The sequence below is a fragment of the Hyla sarda genome, chromosome 7 (genome assembly GCF_029499605.1).
Source record: "Hyla sarda isolate aHylSar1 chromosome 7, aHylSar1.hap1, whole genome shotgun sequence".
Lineage (NCBI taxonomy): Eukaryota > Metazoa > Chordata > Amphibia > Anura > Hylidae > Hyla > Hyla sarda.
Genome location: NC_079195.1, coordinates 230331087 through 230357699, shown reverse-complemented (window position 1 = coordinate 230357699; position 26613 = coordinate 230331087). Strand labels below are relative to the sequence as shown.

General features: G+C 46.1%; 1 protein-coding gene across 3 annotated transcripts in view; it reads left to right on the top strand.

The window, feature by feature from the left end:
• ELOVL1 (ELOVL fatty acid elongase 1) overlaps positions 1-26613 on the top strand; it is a 72316-nt gene that overhangs the window by 22225 nt on the left and 23478 nt on the right. The window contains exon 1 of one of the 3 annotated variants that reach the window (XM_056533047.1): positions 15924-16073. The exons of 1 other annotated variant lie outside the window; for it this stretch is intronic. The gene's annotated coding sequence lies outside the window, so the exon portion shown is untranslated. Of the gene's footprint in view, positions 1-15923; positions 16074-22652; positions 22732-26613 lie in introns of those variants that run through there. One more of the 3 variants, XM_056533049.1, reaches the window with a different exon arrangement.

Below are 26613 nucleotides of genomic sequence, written 5' to 3'. Positions count from 1 at the left end.
AGAAATCTAAAATGGTAGGGGAACGAATAAAACCAGCAAATCCCTTGAAGCATCCAGCAGATATACTACAATGTACAGTATAGACCAGTGTTTACAACTCCCAGCATACGCGGACAGCCTTAGGCCAGTGTTTCCCAACCAGTGTGCCTCCAGCTGTGGCAAAACTACAACCCCCAGCATGCCCGGACAGCCTTAGGCCAGTGTTTCCCAACCAGTGTGCCTCCAGCTGTGGCAAAACTACAACCCCCAGCATGTCCGGACAGTCTTGGGCTGTAGTTTTGCAACAGCTAGAGGCACCGTGGTTGGGAAACATTCACCTTTGGCTGTCCAGGGATTCTGAGAATTGTAGTTCTGCAACAGCTGGAGGCCCCTGCTATGAAATATTGGCCTTTGGCTGTTCGGCCATGCTGGGAGTTGTAGTTTTGCAACAGCTGGAGGCACCCTGGTTGGGACACATTCCCTTTGCCGTCTAGGCATGCTGGGAGTTGTAGTTTTGCAACAGCTGGAGGCACACTGGTTGCGAAACATTGGTGTTTTGCTGTCTGGTCATGCTGGGAGTTGTTCTGCAACTGCTGGAGGCACACTGTTTGGGAAACACTGTTATAGACCTGGTTGTATTGATGATCTGTGATATCATCCAGCCTGGAACTGTGCCCTGCTCTAGTACTCATGCCAGTTCCATGGCTGGACCAATATGTGATGTATGGTATGTGCTCTGGTTTGCCCCCGGGAGGTGTGTTGTAGTAGGCAGACACCGCCGGATTTCTGTGTCCATCGCAGACAGACCACTCACTGTTCTGTAGGTCTCAGAACATGACATCTATATAATGGAGCAGTGTTACATTTCACTGTCCTCAGAACAATGGATCTGACTGTAGAGTCCTCAGATGTCCCCTCCCTGCGCTGGCATGCGATACACTCCTACCCGGGTCCATACACGGTGCAGCATTCCCCTCCGCCCATCACAGACCAGCACATACCTTTACCCCCCACTCCATACACACCTTCACCCTTGTCTTGGCCGTCTGCCCCATTCCCTAGGATACCAGGAATGCACCGCTCTAGACCTTTCACACACTTGGAGGGTGCCGGCTGCTACCCACTTGTAGTGACACAGGGGAGGGGGCAGGAGAGAGGTATTTGTGTCAAGTAGTTTGGGGTTTATCACTGGGTGGCCAAGGAATGTGTCCTAATTCTGAGCAATAAGCCGCACAAAAACTTCCTATTCAAATGCTGCAGAATTAACAGGGGCTGCATAGGATTCCCAGTGGATATTGCCTGTGTGTCTTCCCAGCCAGTGCCCATCACTAGGTTATACCACATTAGGTAACCCCATATGTGCATACATAAGTGACAGAGCATGCCCACTAATTCTTCAGCATAAGTGACAGAGCATGCCCACTAATTCTTCAGCATAAGTGACAGAGCATGCCCACTAATTCTTCAGCATAAGTGACAGAGCATGCCCACTAATTCTTCAGCATAAGTGACAGAGCATGCCCACTAATTCTTCAGCATAAGTGACAGAGCATGCCCACTAATTCTTCAGCATAAGTGACAGAGCATGCCCACTAATTCTTCAGCATAAGTGACAGAGCATGCCCACTAATTCTTCAGCATAAGTGACAGAGCATGCCCACTAATTCTTCAGCATAAGTGACAGAGCATGCCCACTAATTCTTCAGCATAAGTGACAGAGCATGCCCACTAACTCTTCAGCATAAGTGACAGAGCATGCCCACTAATTCTTCAGCATAAGTGACAGAGCATGCCCACTAATTCTTCAGCATAAGTGACAGAGCATGCCCACTAATTCTTCAGCATAAGTGACAGAGCATGCCCACTAATTCTTCAGCATAAGTGACAGAGCATGCCCACTAATTCTTCAGCATAAGTGACAGAGCATGCCCACTAATTCTTCAGCATAAGTGACAGAGCATGCCCACTAATTCTTCAGCATAAGTGACAGAGCATGCCCACTAATTCTTCAGCATAAGTGACAGAGCATGCCCACTAATTCTTCAGCATAAGTGACAGAGCATGCCCACTAACTCTTCAGCATAAGTGACAGAGCATGCCCACTAATTCTTCAGCATAAGTGACAGAGCATGCCCACTAATTCTTCAGCATAAGTGACAGAGCATGCCCACTAATTCTTCAGCATAAGTGACAGAGCATGCCCACTAATTCTTCAGCATAAGTGACAGAGCATGCCCACTAATTCTTCAGCATAAGTGACAGAGCATGCCCACTAATTCTTCAGTCATGTCACATTTCTGTCTCCTAAAGCCTCCCTCTGCTCCACCCCCATAAGCTGCTCTAATGCTGGAGAGCAAAAAGGATACCCAGCATGGTTCAGAAATGTGCCCATGGAGGTCCCATATAGAAGAAATGTACCCGAATAACCTACAACAATGCCACCAAAAATGTAACAAATAATATATATTTTATATTTTCATGTGAATTCTATTTAAAATGATTCATTAATATAAAAAATATATTTATTAGCGCTTAATACAGACAAAAAACGAAATCATTCCAAGACCCCCTTAACACATACAGTCATGGCCGTAAATGTTGTCACCCCTGAAATTTTTCTAGAAAATGAAGTATTCCTCACAGGAAAGGATTGCAGTAACACAGGTTTTGCTATACACATGTTTATTCCCTTTGTGTATATATATATATATATATATATATATATATATATATATATATATATCTCATCTCCTCTCCTCTCCTCTGTGTATATATATATATAGATCTCCTCTCCTCTGTGTATATATATATATATTGCAGTAACACAGGTTTTGCTATACACATGTTTATTCCCTTTGTGTATATATATATATATATCATCTCCTCTCCTCTCCTCTGTGTATATATATATATATATATATATATATATATATATAGATCTCCTCTCCTCTGTGTATATATATATATATATTGCAGTAACACATGTTTTGCTATACACATGTTTATTCCCTTTGTGTGTATTGGAACTAAACCAAAAAAAAGGAGGAAAAAAAGCAAATTGGACATAATGTCACCAAACTCCAAAAATGGTCTGGACAAAATTATTGGCCCCTTAACTTAATATATGGTTGCACAACCTTTCAAAATTGTGGATAAATAACATTGTTTCCAGCATGTGATGCTCCTTAAAACTCACCTGGGGCAAGTGACAGGTGTGGGCAATATAAAAATCAAACCTGAAAGCAGATAAAAAGGAGAGAAGTTCACTTAGTCTTTGCATTGTGTGTCTGTGTGTGCCACACTAAGCATGGACAACAGAAAGAGGAGAAGAGAACTGTCTGAGGACTTGAGAACCAAAATTGTGGAAAAATATCAACAATCTCAAGGTTACAAGTCCATCTCCAGAGATCTAGATTTGCCTTTGTTCACAGTGCGCAACATTATCAAGCAGTTTGCAACCCATGGCACTGTAGCTAATCTCCCTGGGTGTGGACGGAAGAGAAAAATTGATGAAAGGTGTCAACACAGGATAGTCCGGATGGTGGATAAGCAGCCCCAAACAAGTTCCAAAGATATTCAAGCTGTCCTGCAGGCTCAGGGAGCATCAGTGTCAGCGCGAACTATCCGTCGACATTTAAATGAAACGCAACACTATGGAGGAGACCCAGGAGGACCCCACTATGGAGGAGACCCAGCAGGACCCCACTATGGAGGAGACCCAGTCGGACCCCACTATAGATGAGGCCCAGGAGGACCCCACTATGGAGGAGACCCAGGAGGACCCCACTATGGAGGAGACCCAGGAGGACCCCACTATGGCAGGAGACCCAGGAGGACCCCACTATGGCAGGAGACCCAGGAGGACCCCACTATGGCAGGAGACCCAGGAGGACCCCACTGCTGACACAGAGACATAATAAACCAAGACTACATTTTGCCAAAATGAACTTGAGTAACCAAAATCCTTCTGGGAAAACATCTTGTGGACAGATGAGACCAAGATAGAGCTTTTTGGCAAAGCCCATCATTCTACTGTTTACCGAAAACGGAATGAGGCCTACAAAGAAAAGAACACAGTACCTACAGTGACATATGGTGGAGGTCAGTGATGTTTTGGGTTGTTTTGCTGCCTCTGGCACTGAGGGCCTTGAATGTGTACAAGACATCATGAAATCTGAGGATAACCAACGGATTTTGGGTCGCACTGTACAGCCCAGTATCAGAAAGCTGGGTTTCCATCCGAGATCTTGGGTCTTCCAGCAGGACAATGACCCCAAACACATGTCAAAAAGCCCCAGAAATGGATGGCAACAAAGCGCTGGAGAGTTCTGAAGTGGCAGCAATGAGTCCAGATCTAAATCCCATTGATCACATGTGGAAAGATCTTAAAATTGTTGTTGGGAAAAGGCGCCTTCCAATAAGAGATCTGGAGCAGTTTGTAAAGGAAGAGTGGTCCAACATTCCGGCTGAGAGGTGTAAGAAGCTTATTGATGGTTATAGGAAGCCACTGATTTAACTTTTTTTTTTCTCCAAAGGGTGTGCAACCAAATATTAAAGGGGTATTCCAGGAATTTTTTTTTATTTGACAATGCTACAGGAGCTGTGAAGTTAGTGTAGTTCATAATATAGTGTCTGTACCTGTGTGTGACGGTTTTCTCACAATTCTTCTGTGATTTTCACCCCACTATTTATTTTTACCAGCATACAAAATGACTGCTGTCTCAGATTTTTCCCAGCTTGCAATGCGGCCGAGACCTGACATCACTAGTCAGCTGATGACAGGGAGCCTGTCTGCTTCAATGGGTGGAGGGATCAATCTGCAACTAATGCAACAGCTGTAGGCACCCTGATAGAAAACCACAGGTCTTTTGTTTCAATGGGTGGGGTGGCTGATGTGTGAGAGGGAGGAAAATAGCATTGTGGGATTTCTAGTCAAAAAAACATAAATTAAACAGGAAATACAAGTTCACAAAAAGCTACCTCAGTGTTATGGTAATCTCACAACATAGCCATTTAGTCCCAAGACAAGCGCAGATCCTTCCTAATCATGTCCATTACTGTCTGCCAGGTACCTACTAAAATCACCTTATGGTGGAGAACCCCTTTAAGTTAAGGGGCCAATAATTTTGTCCAGCCCATTTTTGGAGTTTGGTGACATTATGTCCAATTTGCTTTTTTTCCTCCTTTTTCTTGGTTTAGTTCCAATACACACAAAGGGAATAAACATGTGTATAGAAAACACGTGTTACTGCAATCCTTTCCTGTGAGAAATACTTCATTTTATAGAAATATTTCAGGGGGGTACAACATTTACGGCCAGGACTGTATATCACAATAAGATATATTGGGAAAGACACACTTCTGCCTAAATCCAGCGTGTTTGCCTTTGCTAAAGTCTCTTCCAGCTCTGATCTGGGGGAGATTTCAACAAAAGTACAGTTTACGGTAGCAAACATAAACCGCCCCCTTTAACGAGTAGGACGCCAAAACAGTGACAAATCGTATATCTGTTGTGCACAGCTGGTTGTGCAGAAATTATGCAATTTTGCACCATTTTGCTAGGCAAACTTTCTTTTGATAAATCCCACTGTTAGTATCCTGTAAGAGAAGTAGCCGGTGACCGTCCTGTAGTAAAATTGTATCATTCCCTTTATTATTCTTTTCGTCATCCTTTTCCCTTCTGTTTTTCTTCTCTATAAATTTATTTTATTTCTTTCCTTGTTTTCCTCACGTCCCTCCCTCATCTGTATTGATTTATCTTTGCACTTATCATTTATGACCCAACCAACTGAATGAGACTATAATCTGAGATTGGCGCAGATACCAGGTAAATAGTCTTCTCGCCTCAGTTTGCATTCGTGTTGGGGAGAAGACGCCTCTTATTGCCAGGTCTAAAATCTCCATTGACGATTCGTGATTCCTCATTATATTGTAGAAGGATGATTCCTCTTTTTCTATTGTTACAGTTTTATTATTATTATTATTATTATTATTATTATTTTGTTGTTATTTGAAAAATTGTTCAATAAAAGAAAAACTTTAAAAAATAAACAGAAAAACAAAACAAAGCCTCCAACTACTAGGAAAAGCCTGAAAACCAGAAATACTTGGCTAAGGGAAAGACTTCGCAAAATTCTTGACATTGCTGACATATTCCAAATAAGTGTCCTCCAACCTGTAGCTCTCCGACTATCGTAAAGTTACAACTCCCAGCAGGAAGGCTGTTGGGGTATACTGGGATTAGTAGTTTTGCAACAGCAGGAGGTGCACTGGTTGGGAAACACTGGCCTTTGGTTGTCCTGGCATGCTGAGAGTTGTAGTTTTGCAACAGCTGGAGGCACCCTGGTTGGGAAACACTGGCCTTTGGCTGTCTGGGCATGCTGAGAGTTGTAGTTTAGCAGCATCTGTAGGCACACAAGTTGGGAAACACTGGTTTAAAAAGGTATTCCCTATCGTTGGGGGGGTTGACTTCTGGGACCGCACGCTCTCAAGTTCTCCCTGGTGCATAAAGCATGGGTTCTACATGTGCTTAATGTATTCTCTATGTGAGCGCCAGAGATACACGAGCACTGTCCCCCCTCAATCAGACCCTTATCCCCTGTCCTTTATATAGATCCCCTATCCTGGGGACAAACTATAAATGCCAGAGTACTTCTTTAAGGTCCTCAAGTCTTCTCAAACTAATGCAGAACTGCAACCCATATCCCCCTGCCAAATTTGCTGTGATTTTAGAGCACGCTGGGAGTTGTAGTATTGTAACAGCTGGTGATCTGTGAGTTGGGAAACCTCAGGTAAGAGAACAGTCAGCACAGATAGACACATGAGCCGGTCAGTAGTTCTCTATGGACCAATCCTATACAGTGATGTAATCATTACTGCGCGGTGTTAATGAGAATGAAGCAATCCCCTCACTTTCCGGGCACATCTGACCACTAAACGAAATACTGGAGGGACAAACGTCTTTCATCATTTCTATGTGTGGGGAGAAGGTAAACTGGGGCGGTCAATCATCTAATATATATATAGTGGCCTCCTATTACTACTTAAAGCACCCAGACTGATACATTGTATATATTACTACTTGTAGAGCCCAGACTGATACATTGTATATATTACTACTTGTAGAGTCCAGACTGATACATTGTATCTATTACTACTTGTAGAGCCCAGACTGATACATTGTATATATTACTACTTGTAAAGTCCAGACTGATACATTGTATCTATTACTACTTGTAGAGCCCAGACTGATACATTGTATCTATTACTACTTGTAGAGCCCAGACTGATACATTGTATATATTACTACTTGTAGAGCCCAGACTGATACATTGTATATCTATTACTACTTGTAGAGTCCAGACTGATACATTGTATCTATTACTACTTGTAGAGCCCAGACTGATACATTGTATATATTACTACTTGTAGAGCCCAGACTGATACATTGTATCTATTACTACTTGTAGAGCCCAGACTGATACATTGTATATATTACTACTTGTAGAGTCCAGACTGATACATTGTATATTACTACTTGTAGAGTCCAGACTGATACATTGTATCTATTACTACTTGTAGAGCCCAGACTGATACATTGTATCTATTACTACTTGTAGAGCCCAGACTGATACATTGTATATATTACTACTTGTAGAGCCCAGACTGATACATTGTATATTACTACTTGTAGAGTCCAGACTGATACATTGTATATATTACTACTTGTAGAGCCCAGACTGATACATTGTATATATTACTACTTGTAGAGCCCAGACTGATACATTGTATCTATTACTACTTGTAGAGCCCAGACTGATACATTGTATATATTACTACTTGTAGAGCCCAGACTGATACAATGTATATATTACTACTTGTAGAGCCCAGACTGATACATTGTATCTATTACTACTAGTAGAGCCCAGACTGATACATTGTATATATTACTACTTGTAGAGCCAAGACTGATACATTGTATATATTACTACTTGTAGAGCCCAGACTGATACATTGTATATATTACTACTTGTAGAGTCCAGACTGATACATTGTATCTATTACTACTTGTGGAGCCGGTCAGTAGTTCTCTATGGACCAATCCTATACGGTGATGTAATCATTACTGCGCGGTGTGAATGAGAATGAAGCAATCCCCTCACTTTCCGGGCCCATATGACCACTAAAGGAAATACTGGAGGGACAAACGTCTTTCATCATTTCTATGTGTGGGGAGAAGGTAAACTGGGGCGGTCAATCATCTAATATACACTGCTCGAAAAAATAAAGGGAACACTGCAATAACACATCCTAGATCTGAATGAATGAACTAATGTATGAAATCCTTTCGTCTTTACATAGTTGAATGCGCTAACAATAAAAATCACACAAAAATTATCAATGGAAATCAAATGTATCAACCCATGGAGGTCTGGATATGGAGGGGGGGGAGAATCAGGAGAGATACCTATTGGCCATACAAGCCGTATATAGGGCCCTACTGTACCTCTGCATGCCTCCACTGTCATATAAATCATGGCATGTTTACTGGGTCCCATATTACAGGAGTATACCGGGGGGGGGGGGGGGGGGGGGGGGTATGCCTCTATAATACAGGGCCATATTACAGAAGTATACCAGGGGGTATGTCTCTAATACGGGGCCATATTACAGGGGTATACCAGGGGGTATGTCTCTATAATACAGGGCCATATTACAGAAGTATACCAGGGGGTATGTCTCTAATACGGGGCCATATTACAGGGGTATACCAGGGGGGTATGTCTCTATAATACAGGGCCATATTACAGAAGTATACCAGGGGGTATGTCTCTATAATACGGGGCCATATTACAGGGGTATACCAGGGGGAGCATGTCTATAATACGGGGCCATATTACAGAAGTATACCAGGGGGTATGTCTCTAATACGGGGCCATATTACAGGGGTATACCAGGGGGGTATGTCTCTATAATACAGGGCCATATTACAGAAGTATACCAGGGGGTATGTCTCTATAATACGGGGCCATATTACAGGGGTATACCAGGGGGAGCATGTCTATAATACGGGGCCATATTACAGAAGTATACCAGGGGGTATGTCTCTATAATACGGGGCCATATTACAGGGGTATACCAGGGGGAGCATGTCTATAATACGGGGCCATATTACAGAAGTATACCAGGGGGTATGTCTCTATAATACGGGGCCATATTACAGGGGTATACCAGGGGGAGCATGTCTATAATACGGGGCCATATTACAGAAGTATACCAGGGGGTATGTCTCTATAATACGGGGCCATATTACAGGGGTATACCAGGGGGTATGTCTCTATAATACGGGGCCATATTACAGGGGTATACCAGGGGGAGCATGTCTATAATACGGGGCCATATTACAGAAGTATACCAGGGGGTATGTCTCTATAATACGGGGCCATATTACAGGGGTATACCAGGGGGTATGTCTCTAGTATACGGGGCCATATTACAGAAGTATACGAGGGGGTATGTCTCTATAATACGGGGGCCATATTACAGGGGTTTATAAAATATTGCTTCCAGGGGGTATGTTTAGTCTCCATATTCTCACTTATGCTGTGTTGCTGCTCCCCCCCCCCCCCACCCCCGCAGGTTTCCATTACATGGGTCACCAGTTACAGATGGATTAATAGACAATCCATGTAGTGAGAACATTAGTGACAGATCTTCTTAACACCCGACCGGCTTCTTATTACTGCGTCTGTCTGGCCTCTGGAGAGTCACCATCTCTGAAAAGAGCATCAAGGATTCCCCGAACGCTCTGCTCGCTGCCTCTTTACTGCTAAGGAGCATCAGGGGAGCAGCCATGGTGGTTACTGATGGATCGGACCCAGGAGGCCTCTTAACTAGAAATGTGTCCTTGTAAACAATCATTGGATCATTGCTTAGAATAAAATCATATACAGGGGGGCAAAAAAGTATTTAGTCAGCCACCAATTGTACAAGTTCTCCCCCTTATAAAGATGAGAGGCTGTAATTATCATCATAGGTTATAACCTCAACTATGAGAGACAGAATGAGAAAAAAAAATCCATAAAATCACATGATTTTTAAAGGATTTATTTGCAAATTATGGTGGAAAATAAGTATTTGGTCAATAACAAAAGTTCATCTTAATACTTTGTTATATCCCCTTTGTTGGCAATGACAGAGGTCACATGTTTTCTGTCTTCACAAGGTTTTCACACACTGTTGCTGGTATTTGGGCCCATTCCTCCATGCAGATCTCCTCTAGAGCAGTGATGTTTCTCATCTCATGATACATGGCCCTATTCATTCTTTCCTTTACAGGAAAGTCGTCCTGGTCCCTTTGCAGAAAAATAGCCCCAAAGCGTGATGTTTCTACCCCCATGCTTCATAGTAGGTATGGTGTACTTTGGATGCAACTCAGCATTCTATCTCCTCCAAACACGACGAGTTGAGTTTTTACCAAATGTCTGACCACATGACATTCTCCCAATACTCTTCTGGATCATCCAAATGCTCTCTAGCAAACTTCAGACAGGCCCGGACATGTACTTGCTTAAGCAGGGGGACATGTCTGGCACTGCATGATTTGAGTCCCTGGCGGGGTAGTGTGTTACTGATGGTAGCCTTTGTTACTTTGGTCCCAGCTCTCTGCAGGTCATTCACTAGGTCCCCCGTGGGGTTTTGGGATTTTTGCTCACCGTTCTTGTGAACATTTTGACACAATGGGGTGAGATCTCGTGTGGAGCCCTGTTACGCCGAGCGCTCCGGGTCCCCGCTCCACCCCGGAGCGCTCGCAGCGTTTTCCTGTTCGCAGCGCCCTGGTCAGACCCGCTGACCGTGAGCGCTGCGATAATGTCCCTAGCCGGGATGCGATCCGGGATGCGCTCGCTCGCGATTCGCATCCCGGCCCGCTTACCAGACTCGTTCCCCGTCTGTACTGTCCCGGCGCGCGCAGCCCCGCTCCCTAGGGCGCGCGTGCACCGGTTCTCTGCGATTTAAAGGGCCAGTGCGCCGCTGATTGGCGCCTGGTTCTAATTAGTGTGTTCACCTGTGCACTTCCCTATATACCTCACTTCCCCTGCACTTCCTTGCCGGATCTTGTTGCCATTGTGCCAGTGAAAGCGTTTCCTTGTATGTCCCAAGCCAGTGTTCCAGACCTCTTGCCGTTGCCCCTGACTACGATCCTTGCTGCCTGCCCTGACCTTCTGCTACGTCCGACCTTGCTCTTGTCTAATCCCTTGTACCGCGCCTATCTTCAGCAGTCAGAGAGGTTGAGCCGTTACCGGTGGATACGACCTGGTTGCTACCGCCGCTGCAAGACCATCCCGCTTTGCGGCGGGCTCTGGTGAATACCAGTAGCAACTTTGAACCGGTCCACCGACACGGTCCACGCCAATCCCTCTCTGACACAGAGGATCCACCTCCAGCCTGCCGAATCCTGACAAGCCCCAGATCGAGGGAGATGATCAGTGATTTTGTATGTCTTCCATTTTCTAATAATTGCTCCACCAGTTGATTTCTTCACACCAAGCTGCTTGTCTATTGCAGATTCAGTCTTCCCAGCCTGGTGCCGGTCTACAATTTTGTTTCTGGTGTCCTTCGACAGCTCTTTGGTCTTGGCCATAGTGGAGTTTGGAGTGTGACTGTTTGAGGTTGTGGACAGGTGTCTTTTATACTGATAAGTTCAAACAGGAACCATTAATACAGGTAACAAGTGGAGGACAGAGGAGACTCTTAACCCCTTAAGGACTGAGCCCTTTTTCACAATTCTGACCACCGTCACTTTAAGCGTTAATAACTCTAAAACACTTTTACCGAATATTCTGATTCTGAGATTGTTTTTTCGTGACATATTCTACTTTATTTTGGTGGTAAATTTTCAGGCGTTACTTGCATCCTTTCTTGGTGAAAAATCCCAAAATGTCATGAAAATTTAGCATTTTTCGAACTTTGAAGCTCTCTGCTTGTAAGGAAAATGGATATTCCAAATAAAATTTTTATTCACATATACAATATGTCCACTTTATGTTGGCATCATAAAATGGACATATTTTTACTTTTTGAAAAAATTAGAGGGCTTCAAAGTAGATCAGCAATTTTCAAAAATGTCATGAAAATTGCAAAATCTGAAGGGACAGATGTTTACAGAACTACAACTCCCAGCATGCCTGGGCGGTCTAGGCATGCTGAGAGTTGTAGTTTGGCAACATCTGGAGGGCTACCCTTTGGGCACCACTGTAACAGTGGTCACCAAACTGTGACCCTCCAGATGTTGCAAAACTACAACTCCCAGCATGCCCAGAAAGCCTTTGGCTGTCTGAGCATGCTGGGAGTTGCAGTCCAGCCTTCCTAGTGGTTGCCACAGTAAAGATCACTTTATTTTCACTTTCATTCCCCCCCCCCCCCCCCCCGTCGATTCCCTACCTGAGCCGTGATCTCCGCTGGATGTCTGCGATGATCGCCGGGCCCCACGCATCTTCTCCTCAGGTACAGGCCTCCATCTTCTCCCCCCGTTCTGCCCGACATCCAGGGGTGGGCAGAACGGGGGGTTTCCATGGTAACCCCCTGTCCTGCTCTGCCATTGGTCAGAACTCAGTTCTAACTAATGGCAGGGAATAAGAGGAGATTGCAGCACTGCGACCTCACCCCTATCCCTTAGGATGATCGGGGCTGTCACTGACAACTCTGATCATCCCTATTTTCCGGGTTATCGGGTCACCAGAGACCCGATCAGCCCGGAATTGGAGAAAATCGCATGTCTGAATTGACATGCGATTTTCTCCGATCGCCGACATGGGGGGGGGGGGGGGCTCAGGACCCCCCTCGATAATGTGCCGGGATGCCTGCTAAATGATTTCAGCAGGCATCCCGATCCGGTCCCCAACCAGCTAGCGGCGGGGACCGGAATTCCCACGGGCGTATCCATACGTCCTCAGTCCTTAAGGACTTTAAAATGGGGGCGTATGGATACGCCCGCCGTCCTTAACAGGTTAGAGAAGAAGTTACAGGTCTGTGAGAGACAGAAATCTTGCTTATTTGTAGGTGACCAAATACTTATTTTCCACCATAATTTGCAAATGAATTCTTTAATAATCAGACAATGTGATTTTATGGGTTTTTTTCTCATTCTGTCTCATAGTTGAGGTTATAACCTATGATGAAAATTACAGCCTCATCTTTATAAGGGGGAGAACTTGTACAATTGGTGGCTGACTAAATACTTTTTTGCCCCACTGTATATCAGTACATGGCCTCTAATATATTTTATATATATATATATATATATATATATATATATATATATATATATATATATATAGTATTACCTGCACAGTCACCATATTGGGACATCTTCATTTTTATAGCATACACAGTGGCGTATATATTACTACTAGTAGAGACCAGACTGATACATTGTATATATTACTACTTGTAGAGCCCAGACTGATACATTGTATCTATTACTACTTGTAGAGCCCAGACTGATACATTGTATCTATTACTACTTGTAGAGCCCAGACTGATACATTGTATCTATTACTACTTGTAGAGCCCAGACTGATACATTGTATATATTACTACTTGTAGAGTCCAGACTGATACATTGTATCTATTACTACTTGTAGAACCCAGACTGATACATTGTATCTATTACTACTTGTAGAGCCCAGACTGATACATTGTATCTATTACTACTTGTAGAGCCCAGACTGATACATTGTATCTATTACTACTTGTAGAGCCCAGACTGATACATTGTATCTATTACTACTTGTAGAGCCCAGACTGATACATTGTATCTATTACTACTTGTAGAGCCCAGACTGATACATTGTATATATTACTACTTGTAGAGCCCAGACTGATACATTGTATATATTACTACTTGTAGAGCCCAGACTGATACATTGTATATATTACTACTTGTAGAGCCCAGACTGATACATTGTATCTATTACTACTTGTAGAGCCCAGACTGATACATTGTATCTATTACTACTTGTAGAGCCCAGACTGATACATTGTATCTATTACTACTTGTAGAACCCAGACTGATACATTGCATCTATTACTACTTGTAGAGCCCAGACTGATACATTGTATCTATTACTACTTGTAGAACCCAGACTGATACATTGTATCTATTACTACTTGTAGAGCCCAGACTGATACATTGTATCTATTACTACTTGTAGAGTCCAGACTGATACATTGTATATATTACTACTTGTAGAGCCCAGACTGATACATTGTATCTATTACTACTTGTAGAGCCCAGACTGATACATTGTATCTCTTACTACTTGTAGAGCCCAGACTGATACATTGTATATATTACTACTTGTAGAGCCCAGACTGATACATTGTATATATTACTACTTGTAGAGCCCAGACTGATACATTGTATATATTACTACTTGTAGATCCCAGACTTATACATTGTATCTATTACTACTTGTAGAGCCCAGACTTATACATTGTATCTCTTACTACTTGTAGAGTCCAGACTGATACATTGTATATATTACTACTAGTAGAGCCCAGACTGATACATTGTATCTATTACTACTAGTAGAGCCCAGACTGATACATTGTATCTATTACTACTTGTAGAGCCCAGACTGATACAATGTATATATTACTACTTGTAGAGCCCAGACTGATACATTGTATATATTACTACTTGTAGATCCCAGACTTATACATTGTATCTATTACTACTTGTAGAGCCCAGACTTATACATTGTATATATTACTACTTGTAGAGCCCAGACTGATACATTGTATATATTACTACTTGTAGAGCCCAGACTGATACATTGTATATATTACTACTTGTAGAGCCAAGACTGATACATTGTATATATTACTACTTGTAGAGTCCAGACTGATACATTGTATCTATTACTACTTGTAGAGCCCAGACTGATACATTGTATCTATTACTACTTGTAGAGCCAAGACTGATACATTGTATATATTACTACTTGTAGAGCCCAGACTGATACATTGTATCTATTACTACTTGTAGAGTCCAGACTGATACATTGTATCTATTACTACTTGTAGAGTCCAGACTGATACATTGTATATATTACTACTTGTAGAGCCCAGACTGATACATTGTATCTATTACTACTTGTAGAGCCCAGACTGATACATTGTATATATTACTACTTGTAGAGTCCAGACTGATACATTGTATCTATTACTACTACTTGTAGAGCCCAGACTGATACATTGTATCTATTACTACTTGTAGAGCCCAGACTGATACATTGTATCTATTACTACTTGTAGAGTCCAGACTGATACATTGTATCTATTACTACTTGTAGAGCCCAGACTGATACATTGTATATCTATTACTACTTGTAGAGTCCAGACTGATACATTGTATATATTACTACTAGTAGAGCCCAGACTGATACATTGTATCTATTACTACTAGTAGAGCCCAGACTGATACATTGTATCTATTACTACTTGTAGAGCCCAGACTGATACATTGTATATATTACTACTTGTAGAGCCCAGACTGATACATTGTATATATTACTACTTGTAGAGCCCAGACTGATACATTGTATATATTACTACTAGTAGATCCCAGACTGATACATTGTAAATATTGTTACTTGTGCAGCAGTTGTTTTTGATAGTTGGAGCCCAGACTTATACACTGTATCTTTTCTTAGATCCTGTTGCTCCCCTAGCAACCCAAACATCTGCAGGAGCTGCTGGGATTTGTAGTTCCCCACCATCCATCCTTCTTTTCCTCCCAGCAGAGGGTGTACAGCTGCGGAGGGTGTGGTGGGATTAGTGCTGGGTAGGAAGGGTGTGCCTGATCTGTCCTCTCCCTGTCGTACAGGCCCGGCCTCACCACTGTCTCCTGTTCAGAGCCCTCCCTTATTACAGCAGGCAGGCTGGAGCTCTGATGTTTGCAGAGTGGAGTTGAGTCACCCAGGGGTGTGGTTACCCAGATCTCCCTCTCTTTCTCCTTCCTTCCTCCTTTCCTTCTTTCACGTTCTCTCTGTCAGGCTTGGGAGTGTCAGGAATCCACTTCACAACATCAGGTAAGACTCTTTTTTTTCCCTAGGGGGGCAAAGTTGGCACCGGAGTGGGGGGGAATCTGGTGGAGTGTGGCTACCTGGGCGAGGAGGTCTTAAAGGCGTCTTGTTGCCAACGGCCCCCATGTGGCATGTGGAAGGGTGACAGGGCCCATGATCTGGGCAGGAGAGTGTTAAGCACCAAGTGTATGTCTGTGCCAGGCACAGGATGGAGGGAAGGTCACTCGCCCCCCGCTGTCACATCTGGAACATCTTCTGTGGGGTTAGAGAGGGGTAAGGCGGACGAAAAAAAGGGAAGGATGGGTGTGATAGAGATCAGGTGGTGGCGGCGGAGCTCAGAAACTTCACACCACTTAAGTTTTCTTCTATTAAAAGCAGAATAGTAGAGAAGAGTACAAAGACTTCGCCAAAGTCAAGTTTACGCCTTACAATAGTCTCAGGGTCGAAGAGTGAACTTATACAGATGTAGCAGAGCCGAGACACTTCACAAGAGTCATAGATCTGAGGCTTTCTAAATTCTAAACTGGAGTCTTGTGAAGCTTTTGAGTTCTGCTACGTCTGTATAATCTGACTATTTATTTAGCTTTAAGGCTCCTGTAAGAATACACACTAGTCCTGAAGTCTTTCCGCTCTGCTACATCTGTATATGACTAGTCTGCTCGAAGGCTTCCGTAAGAATACTGACTAAGTCGTGTGGAGTCTTTTAACTCTGCTACATCTATATATGACTAGTCTGTATTTCTATGGAAACCTCAGAGCAGATTAGTGATGCTATAGAGATGTAGCAGAGCTCAAAAGCTACACAAGACTCCAGGGTTATTTCTAGTGAAGCTTTAGCGTAAACACGTGATCTTAGTCGGATGTAGCAGAGCGCAAAAGCTCCACGGGACTCTATATAGTTTGATTATTACGGAAGCCTAGGAGCAGTTTGACTCTTGTGAAGTGTCTTGGCTCTGCTACATCTGCCTAACAAGAGTCAAGTTCACTTCTTATGAAGGTGTCTTGATGTGTGATGTTATACAGATGTAGCAGAGCTCAAAAGCTCCACAAGACTCCAGGTTTATTCTTACAGAAGCCTCAGAGTAGACATGACCATATACAGATGTAGCAGAGCCAAGAACACTACACCAGTGGTCTCCAAACTGTGGACCTCCAGATGTTGCAAAACTACGACTCCCAGCATGCCCGGACAGCCAACGGCTGTCCGGGCATGCTGGGAGTTGTAGTTTTGCATCGTCTGTCCTGGCATTCTGGAGTTGTAGTTTTGCATCGTCTGTCCTGGCATGCTGGGAGTTGTAGTTTTGCATCGGCTGTCCTGGCATGCTGGGAGTTGTAGCTTTGCATCGTCTGTCCTGGCATTCTGGAGTTGTAGTTTTGCATCGGCTGTCCTGGCATGCTGGGAGTTGTAGCTTTGCATCGGATGTCCTGGCATGCTGGGAGTTGTAGTTTTGCATCAGCTGTCCTGGCATTCTGGGAGTTGTAGCTTTGCAACATCTGGAGGTCCACAGTTTGGAGACCACTCACTACATAAGACTCTATGAATGTCTCTAAGGGGATGTAGCAGAGCTAAGGCTGCATTCACACCACGTTTTTGCAATACAGTTCCCGTATCAGGTTTTTGATGATAAACGGATTCCTCAAAACCTGACTAAACTGTATCAAAAACGTGTGTACAAATTTCAACCCGTATACAGTTAAAAACTGGATACGGTTTGAAAAATGATGTCCGGTTGCATCCGTTTTTTTAAGAAAAAAAAAACGTATATGTAAACTTTTCACTCCATTTTGAATAAAGTTTCACTTGTTTGATTGAAATTCCAAGAAAAAAAACTGCAAAGTAAAAAACCAAATGGTGAAAACCGAATGGAACCGTACGCACATAAAGGGGGAGATTTATCAAAACCATAGCAACCAATCAGATCGCTTCTTTAATTTTTCACAGGCCTTCATAAAAATGAATGAAGCGAGCTGATTGGTTGCTATGGGCAACTGGGCACGTTTTCCTCTGCACAGGTTTTGATAAATCTCCCCCAAAGTTCTGTACAGTTCCCATTGACTCCCATGTTAAAAAAAAAAAAATAAAAAATAAAAAAAAAGTATACGGTTTAATACGGTTTTTCACCCGGGCCAAAAACCGTGGTAGACTACGTTTTGGGTTCGGGGGGAAAAAAAACTGACAGAACTGTACAGGGTGCAAAACGGACACAAACCTGATGCATCTTTTGGCGTACGGTTTTCAATACGGTTTTCACATAGAAAACGTATACGGGAACTGTATCGCAAAAAACGTGTTGTGAACCCGGCCTAAGACTCTTCAAAAGAATCCAGTTTTATTCTTACGGAAGCCTCAGAGTAGACATGACCATATACAGATGTAGCAGAGCCAAGAACACTACACCACTGTTCCCCAAACTGTGGACCTCCAGATGTTGCAAAACTACAACTCCCAGCATGCCCGGACAGCCAACGGCTGTCCGGGCATGCTGGGAGTTGTAGTTTTGCATCGGCTGTCCTGGCATGCTGGGAGTTGTAGTTTTGTATCGGCTGTCCTGGCATGCTGGGAGTTGTAGTTTTACAACATCTGGAGGTCCACAGTTTGGAGACCACTCACTACACAAGACTTTAATTATGAAAGTCTCTAAGTGGATGTAGCAGAGCCGAGACGCTACACCAGCCTCTTCTTATGAAAGTCTTGAGTAGACGAATGACCTTTATACAGGTGTAGCAGAGCTCTGAAGCTCCACAAGACTCCAGTTTTTTTTTAGGGAAGCCTCGGTGATCACATGCGATACATGTAGCAGAGCTGAGATTGTAGCGGCGCACACGGTAGCTGTACCTGTACCTGTATGTAAAGCTGCAGATAATGCATATCAACCTGCGATAGTGCTAAGTGCCAAGAGATTACAAGTCAGCAGCTTCAGACAAAAGAAAGGATCAAGGAAATGACGTGTGTAGCCCCCAGCATTATGGAGGGGCCCAGGGTAGGGGGAGGCCGAGGTGGAGACCACCAAACAACCTTCATAGTCATAGAGCTGGGGACTCTGACCTCCAGGGAGGGGGAGGTAGCGCCTGAGCTGACTTGACTCCTTTGTTAAAGAATGACTTCGAGGACGCTGCACCTATCGGCCGGGTGTAAGTAGGTGAGAGGTGAGAGCAGGTGACAACCACGACTGCGTAGCAATATGGGGGCGGGGGTGTGGCCATATAATTGCCGCCTATTATTCGTTTTGTTATAGAGATCCTGGAGTTGTCATTTGGTGACGTCTCATGTGACTTCTCGGTCACAATGTGCCGTCTCATGCTGCGTGATGTCAGCGCCAAACGCGCCCAGGCTCCTACCCGTGACACTTGGGGATGTTGTGGGTCTTGTGAGGTCAGAAGCGCGAGAAAAAAACTCTTCCCCCTCCGCTTCCTTCCTGCGCAATGTATTTCCTGTGCATTAGTATCGTAACTTAAAGGGACATCACATCTACAGGCGTCGTCTCCTATGGCGGTAACAGGTCAGGACTTGACATAGGTGATGTGAGGTCGTGTAGATATTGGTCTGCCTGAAATGGCTGATACCAGAGAACAACGTACGGCATGCGCCTACACGTCCATTGTGATGAAGTAAAGCGAAGCTCCTCACCCACACACCTTGGCATGTAGACTGGAAACCTCCATAGCCTGTGTGTATCCTGCACCGTGGGCGTTACGTCACCTTTCTCTCGTGTCACAATAAAAAATCTGGGTGTGAACGTGTTTGTGATTCACATTCTTTGCACGGTGACTGGTAATTGTTGTGAAGATACAAGGGCTGGGTGTGTGAGGTGGACGCTCGTGTAACCAGGCTGGAGACCTGGAGTCCGCATGATGCCACACCACAAAAACGGGCACCCGCTGACCCCCGGAACGTGACCTGTAATAGGTGACCCCAGAATGTGACCTCTGAAAAGTGTTGTGTAATAGGTGACCCCCTCTGGAAAGCTGGAAAGTGACCTCTTCTAGGTGATCCCAATAATGTAATCTGTAATAGGTGACCCCCCCCCCCCCCCGGAACGTGACCTGTAATAAGTGACTTCCCTGGAATGTGACCTGTAATAAGTGACCTGCAATAGGTGACCCCCCCCCCCCCCCCGGAACGTGACCTGTAATAAGTGACTTCCCTGGAATGTGACCTGTGATAGATGACCACCTGAAATGTGACCCGCAATAGGTGAGCCCCCTGTAATAGATGACTCCTCCTGGAACTGGAACGTGACCTGTAATAGGTGACCCCAGAATGTGACCTCTCTGAAAAGTGTTGTGTAATAGGTGACCCCCTCTGGAAAGCTGGAAAGTGACCTCTTCTAGGTGATCCCAATAATGTAATCTGTAATAGGTGACCCCCCCCCCCCCCCCGGAACGTGACCTGTAATAAGTGACTTCCCTGGAATGTGACCTGTAATAAGTGACCTGCAATAGGTGACCCCCCCCCCGGAACGTGACCTGTAATAAGTGACTTCCCTGGAATGTGACCTGTGATAGATGACCACCTGAAATGTGACCCGCAATAGGTGAGCCCCCTGTAATAGATGACTCCTCCTGGAACTGGAACGTGACCTGTAATAGGTGACCCCCCCTGGAACGTGTCCTGTAATAGGTGACCTCCCCCCCCGGAACGTGACCTGTAATAGGTGACCCCCCCCCCCCCCCCGGAATGTGACCTGTAATAGGTGACCCCCCCCCGGAATGTGACCTGTAATAGGTGACCCCCCCCCTGAAACGTGACCTGTAATAGGTGTTCCTCCCCACCCCCCGGCCCAGAACGTGACCTGTAATGATTGACCCCACCGGAACGTGACCTGTAATAGTTGACCCCCCTGGAACGTGACCTGTAATGGGTGACCCCCCCCCCCCCCGGTACGTGACCTGAAATGGGTGACCCCCCCGGAATGTGACCTGTAATAGGTGACCCCCCCCCTGAAACGTGACCTGTAATAGGTGTTCCTCCCCCCCCCCCCCCCCCCGGCCCAGAACGTGACCTGTAATGATTGTTGACCCCACCGTAACGTGACCTGTAATAGGTGACCCCCCTGGAACGTGACCTGTAATGGGTGACCCCCCCCCGGAACGTGACCTATAATGGGTGACCCCCCCCCCCCCCCCCCGGAACGTGACCTGTAATGGGTGACCCCCCCCCCCCCCGGAACGTGACCTGTAATAGTTGACCCCCCTGGAACGTGACCTGTAATAGGTGACCCCCCCCTGGAAGACCCCCCAGCAAGTCCCAGAGAGATAGTCGGGCTGGGACTTGTGGTTGATGCAGAATGCTGCTACTACATTCCTACTTTGCAGTGGTGGAGATAGAGGTTGTAGTCGCCCTCCAGTTTGTGATGGTTAAGAGGAGGCACTGGAGAGTTCGTAGGGCGCCCTCTTCACTGGTGACTCCCTATATTAGTGTTTCCCGACCAGGGGGCCTCCAGCTGTTTCAAAACTACCGCACCTAGCAGGCCCGGGCAGCTGTTATGGCACAAGATATACACAATAGGCTGGGACAAGATGGCGATTTTTATTTTTTGCTGCATGACCAAAGATTGCTGCGTCGCCCCTAAGGTCAGTGAATGGGGTCGTGTTGTGAATCCATCTGTGTGACCCCATTTACCTACTTGTTACACAGCGATTATTGTGGCCATGTGACCCCCGATGTAGCACCAGCCGTAGACACGTCAGCCGAGCCCACCCATATAAGCAGTGCCCACCGACCATCTAAAGCCACGTTTCCCAACCTGGGGCAAAACTGCATCTCCTAACATACGATCAACCGCACAATCCCATTTATTCCTGGGAAGAAGCTGCTCCCAGTGCTGTCTGTATTGAAAACATGTGCATGCTCAATGAAACCAAGCGTGCACGTGCATGGGGGATAAGGAGAGGAGCTCCAGTAGACTATTGTATGGCTGACTTCAATGAAGAGATAAAGGGATGTTAGGCCTTTGGGACTTAAAGGGATTATCTGTGCTTTAGCATTAGAGTCCCAAATGATTTAGAGCTGTGTTTCCCAACCGGGGTGCCTCCAGCTGTTGCAAAACTACAACTCCCAGCAGGTCCGGACAGCCAATTGCCAGTGTTTCCCCAACCAGTTTCCCTCCAGCTATTGCGAAACTACAACTCCCAGCATTCCCTGACAGCCGTAGGGCAGTGTTTCCCAACCGGGGTGCCTCCAGCGGTTGCAAAACTACAAAGGCTGTCCGGGCATGCTGGAAGTTGTAGTTTTGCAACAGCTGGAGGCACACTGGTTGGGAAACACTGGTTTAGAGTAATAAAGCAGCAGTCCCTCGCCTCCGATCCCACACTGACCCCCGTTCAGTCCTCTTGGAGCGGTCATCACATGACCAATCAGTGGCCTTGGTGGTCATGAGCCGTACGTGGCATCGTGGCTCCGGTCACTAGTGGGGGAGATCTATGAAATCCTGTATAGAGGAGCAGTTGCCCATAGCAACCAATCAGATCTCTTCTTTCAGTTTTCAGAGGCCTTTTGAAAAATGAAAGAAGCAATCTGATTGGTTGCTATGGGCAACTGCACCTCTACACAGGTTTTCATAAATCTCCCGCGGCAACAGAGTGGCTCATGACCACCGAGGCCACTGATTGGCTGCAGTGATCACCTGACGATTGCTCCAGAAGGAAGACTGAGATCAGAGAGGTGAGTGAATGAGGGTGTCATTATTTTTAAGCATTTGGTTATCATGTAGACCTGTTGTGTGCCGGACTGAAATCCTGGATGTTCTTCCAGCTATCGTGAGACTACAACTCCCAACATGACCTGACATCCAGCTGTAATGAGACTACAACTCCAGCTGTAATGAGACTACAACTCCCAGCATGACCTTTACATCCAGCTATCGTGAGACTACTACTCACAGCATGACCTGACATCCAGCTGTAATAAAACTACTACTCCCAGCATGACCTTTACATCCAGCTATCATAATCCAGCATGACTTTACATTTAGCTATCGTGGAACTACAACTTCCAGTGTGACTTTACATCCAGCTATCATGAGACTACAGCTCCCAGCATGACCTTTACATCCAGTTGTAATGAGACTACAACTCCTAGCATGAACTTACATCAAGCTATTGTGAGACTACAACTCCCAGCATGACCTGACATCAAGCTATCATAATCCAGCATGACTTTACATTTAACTATCGTGGAACTACAACTCCCAGTGTGACTTTACATCCAGCTATCATGAGACTACAGCTCCCAGCATGGCCTTACTCCTTATTATTGTGGAACTACAACCTCTATTATGATCTTATAGCCAGTTATTCCAGCATCAGTTTATATTTATCTCTCCTGTGACTACACCTCTCATCATATTTGCCCCGACAGCCTGACCCCCCCCCCCCCCCGCTCTGCGCTGACCTCTTCAGGCTGTATTCACTTTCTTTTCCTGTTGTCTTTCCTGCCAGTGGAAACTGATCCCAGGCACAATGACCCCGCACCACCGCCAATGCCCCCCCCCCCCGCACCACCGCCAATGCCCCCCCCCCTGCACCACCGCCAATGGCCCCCCCCCTGCACCATCGCTAAAGGGCCCCCCCCGCACCACCACCAATGGCCCCCCCCGCACTACCGCTAATGGGCCCCCCCGCACTACCGCCAATGCCCCCCCCGCACTACCGCCAATGCCCCCCCCGCACCACCGCCAATGGCCCCCCCCCCGCACCACTGCCAATGGCCCCCCCCGCACCACTGCCAATGGCCCCCCCCGCACCACTGCCAATGGCCCCCCCCTGCACCACCGCCAATGGCCCCCCCCTGCACCACCGCCAATGGCCCCCCCCCTGCACCACCGCCAATGGCCCCCCCCTGCACAACCGCCAATGGCCCCCCCCTGCACCACCGCCAATGGCCCCCCCCTGCACCACCGCCAATGGCCCCCCCCTGCACCACCACCAATGGCCCCCCCCTGCACCACCGCCAATGGCCCCCCCCTGCACCACCGCCAATGGCCCCCCCCTGCACCACCGCCAATGGCCCCCCCTGCACAACCGCCAAAGGGGCCGCCCCCCCTGCACAACCGCCAAAGGGGCCCCCCCGCACCACCGCCAATGGCCCCCCCCCTCACCACCGCCAATGGCCCCCCCCCCCCCCCGCACCACTGCCAATGGCTCCCCCCGCACCACCGCCAATGGGTCCCGCACCACCGCCAATGGCCCCCCCCCGCACCACTGCCAATGGCCCCACACCACCGCCAATGGCCCCCCCCCCTGCACCACCGCCAATGGCCCCCCCCTGCACCACCGCCAATGGCCCCCCCCCTGCACCACCGCCAAAGGGCCCCCCCCCCCCCGCACCACTGCCAATGGCCCCACACCACCGCCAATGGCCCCCCCCCTGCACCACCGCCAATGGCCCCCCCCCCTGCACCACCGCCAATGGCCCCCCCCCCTGCACCACCTCCAATGGCCCCCCCCTGCACCACCGCCAATGGCCCCCCCCCGCACCACCGCCAATGCCCCCCCCCCCCCCCGCACCACTGCCAATGCCCCCGGCCCCGCACCACCGCCAATGGCCCCCGCACCAGCGTGCAAATTGTTTCCATACAGCGTTGTCACCAGCTGTTCTGTGATACTAGATGTATACAGATGTAGCAGAGCTGAGTTTTTGTTACAGTTGAGTCATCAAGTTTGCCCGGTTGGGTGGATGATGGTGACTGCGCGCCAAAAACTCCCCCTGCACTATCTGCGATATAAATAGTATTCGGGGGTGGTGGTGACAGCAGGCGGCTCTGGGTTCCTCCATGGGGCTGATTTTCTGCTCCTGTTTATGATTTTTCCTGCAGGAAAAATATTGTAGATAATAAATATTCAGCAGATAAGTGCGGCGACTGCGGCCGAGGTCGATGGGGTCACCTGCGCGGTGGCTTCGGATTTTTACGTTATTGATCAGAGATTAGAACTACCTATCTGCCGGCGCTGACAACGGCTCCACGTTTATTATTTTATATTTTGTACATACAGGTTTTTTGTGTTTGTATAGAAAAATTCTTATAAAGAAAAAAATCTTGTATCTTGTAACCCTTTGTAGGCAGGGCCCTCCCTCTTCCATATCAGTCTGTCATTTACTGTGTCGCAGTCAGTGGTCATTGTATTTGTGTTAGGTATTGTAACCCTTATCGTGTGTTCAGCGTCCTGGAGCCAAGGGCACTAGGTAAATAATAAAAATATATAATAGGTTTTTTTTTTTTGTTTTTTTTTAAATGCCAAATCCAGAACACATTGCTGCCTTCTGGAAAAGAAAAAAATACTGACAACATTGACAATAATTTGTTATAGCAATATAGAAATTAAATATATTTAAAAGAACGAAGAATAAATAAAAAAATCCAGCCTATGGGTATATTCACGCGTACAGGATCTGCTGCATATTTTGCGCTGCTGATTTTGCTACCCATTAACTTCAATAGGTAGCAAAATCGGCTGCAGAAAATATGCAGCAGATCCCGTACATGTGAACATACCCTAAGGCTCCCCAAAGACGAGAAATTTTCAAGTGCATTTTGATTTCCGTACTACAGCACTCATCTGTGGAGAGACTAAAACATCACCCAGCTTTTCCAAAAATAAATAAATAAAACAACCTAATTTTAAAGAATGTGTGTATATGCATATAATTTATGTATATTCTGTTAGGATTCAGGTTAGGATGATGGAATAGAGGCATACTGGTTGGGAAACACTTGTTTAGAGAATATACTGTATCTATATATGGCTTTTCTAATGCTGGGGCGGAGCTCTTAGTCAAGGGCGGAGCTCTTAGTCAAGGGCGGAGCTCTTAGTCAAGGGCGGAGCTCTTAGTCAAGGGCGGAGCTCTTAGTCAAGGGCGGAGCTCTTAGTCAAGGGCGGAGCTCTTAGTCAAGGGCGGAGCTCTTAGTCTGGGGCGGAGCGTCCTCCAACTGAAACAGTGTAGCTGTTATTTTGCAGCAGTTTTGTGAGCTCCTATAGAGACCAGTGGACTGTAATATATGGTATATGCTGCTCAGAGGGTCCTCGGTGTAAAGTCCCAGAATATAAAGGGTTATGTTGGGTTGAGTTACCCTTTAATGTCGTCCTCCTCCTATCGGACAACACGGGTACTGGGGGCGGAGAGGCCATCAATGTTTGACCTTTTCCCATTAAAGGTGAGGCAGCTGTTCCAGATACTACGACTGAGCCCCCTCCTCAGGTTCTGTAGTGCCGGGCACAGCTATGGGGGACCAGCAGCACCAATGTTTGTCTGAAACCTCTTACCCCCCCCATTGATGGTAACATTAGCGCCTCAAACAATTAATTCTACATGTTACAAGGCTGACCTGGGTGCAGGGATGTATCGCGTTCTCCATTCTCTGCCTCGTGTCTTCAGCTGCAGAACTTTTTAGGAACGTCCCTTCATTATTGTCCTTCGTGACCACAAGTTACACTGGAGAATCGGTCTGGACCGATCACATGGAGCAGAGACTAAAAATAGACGTCGTACCCGGAAGCTTCCATACCGCCGGCATACGTCACCTCGTGTTGTCATTTCACAACTTTC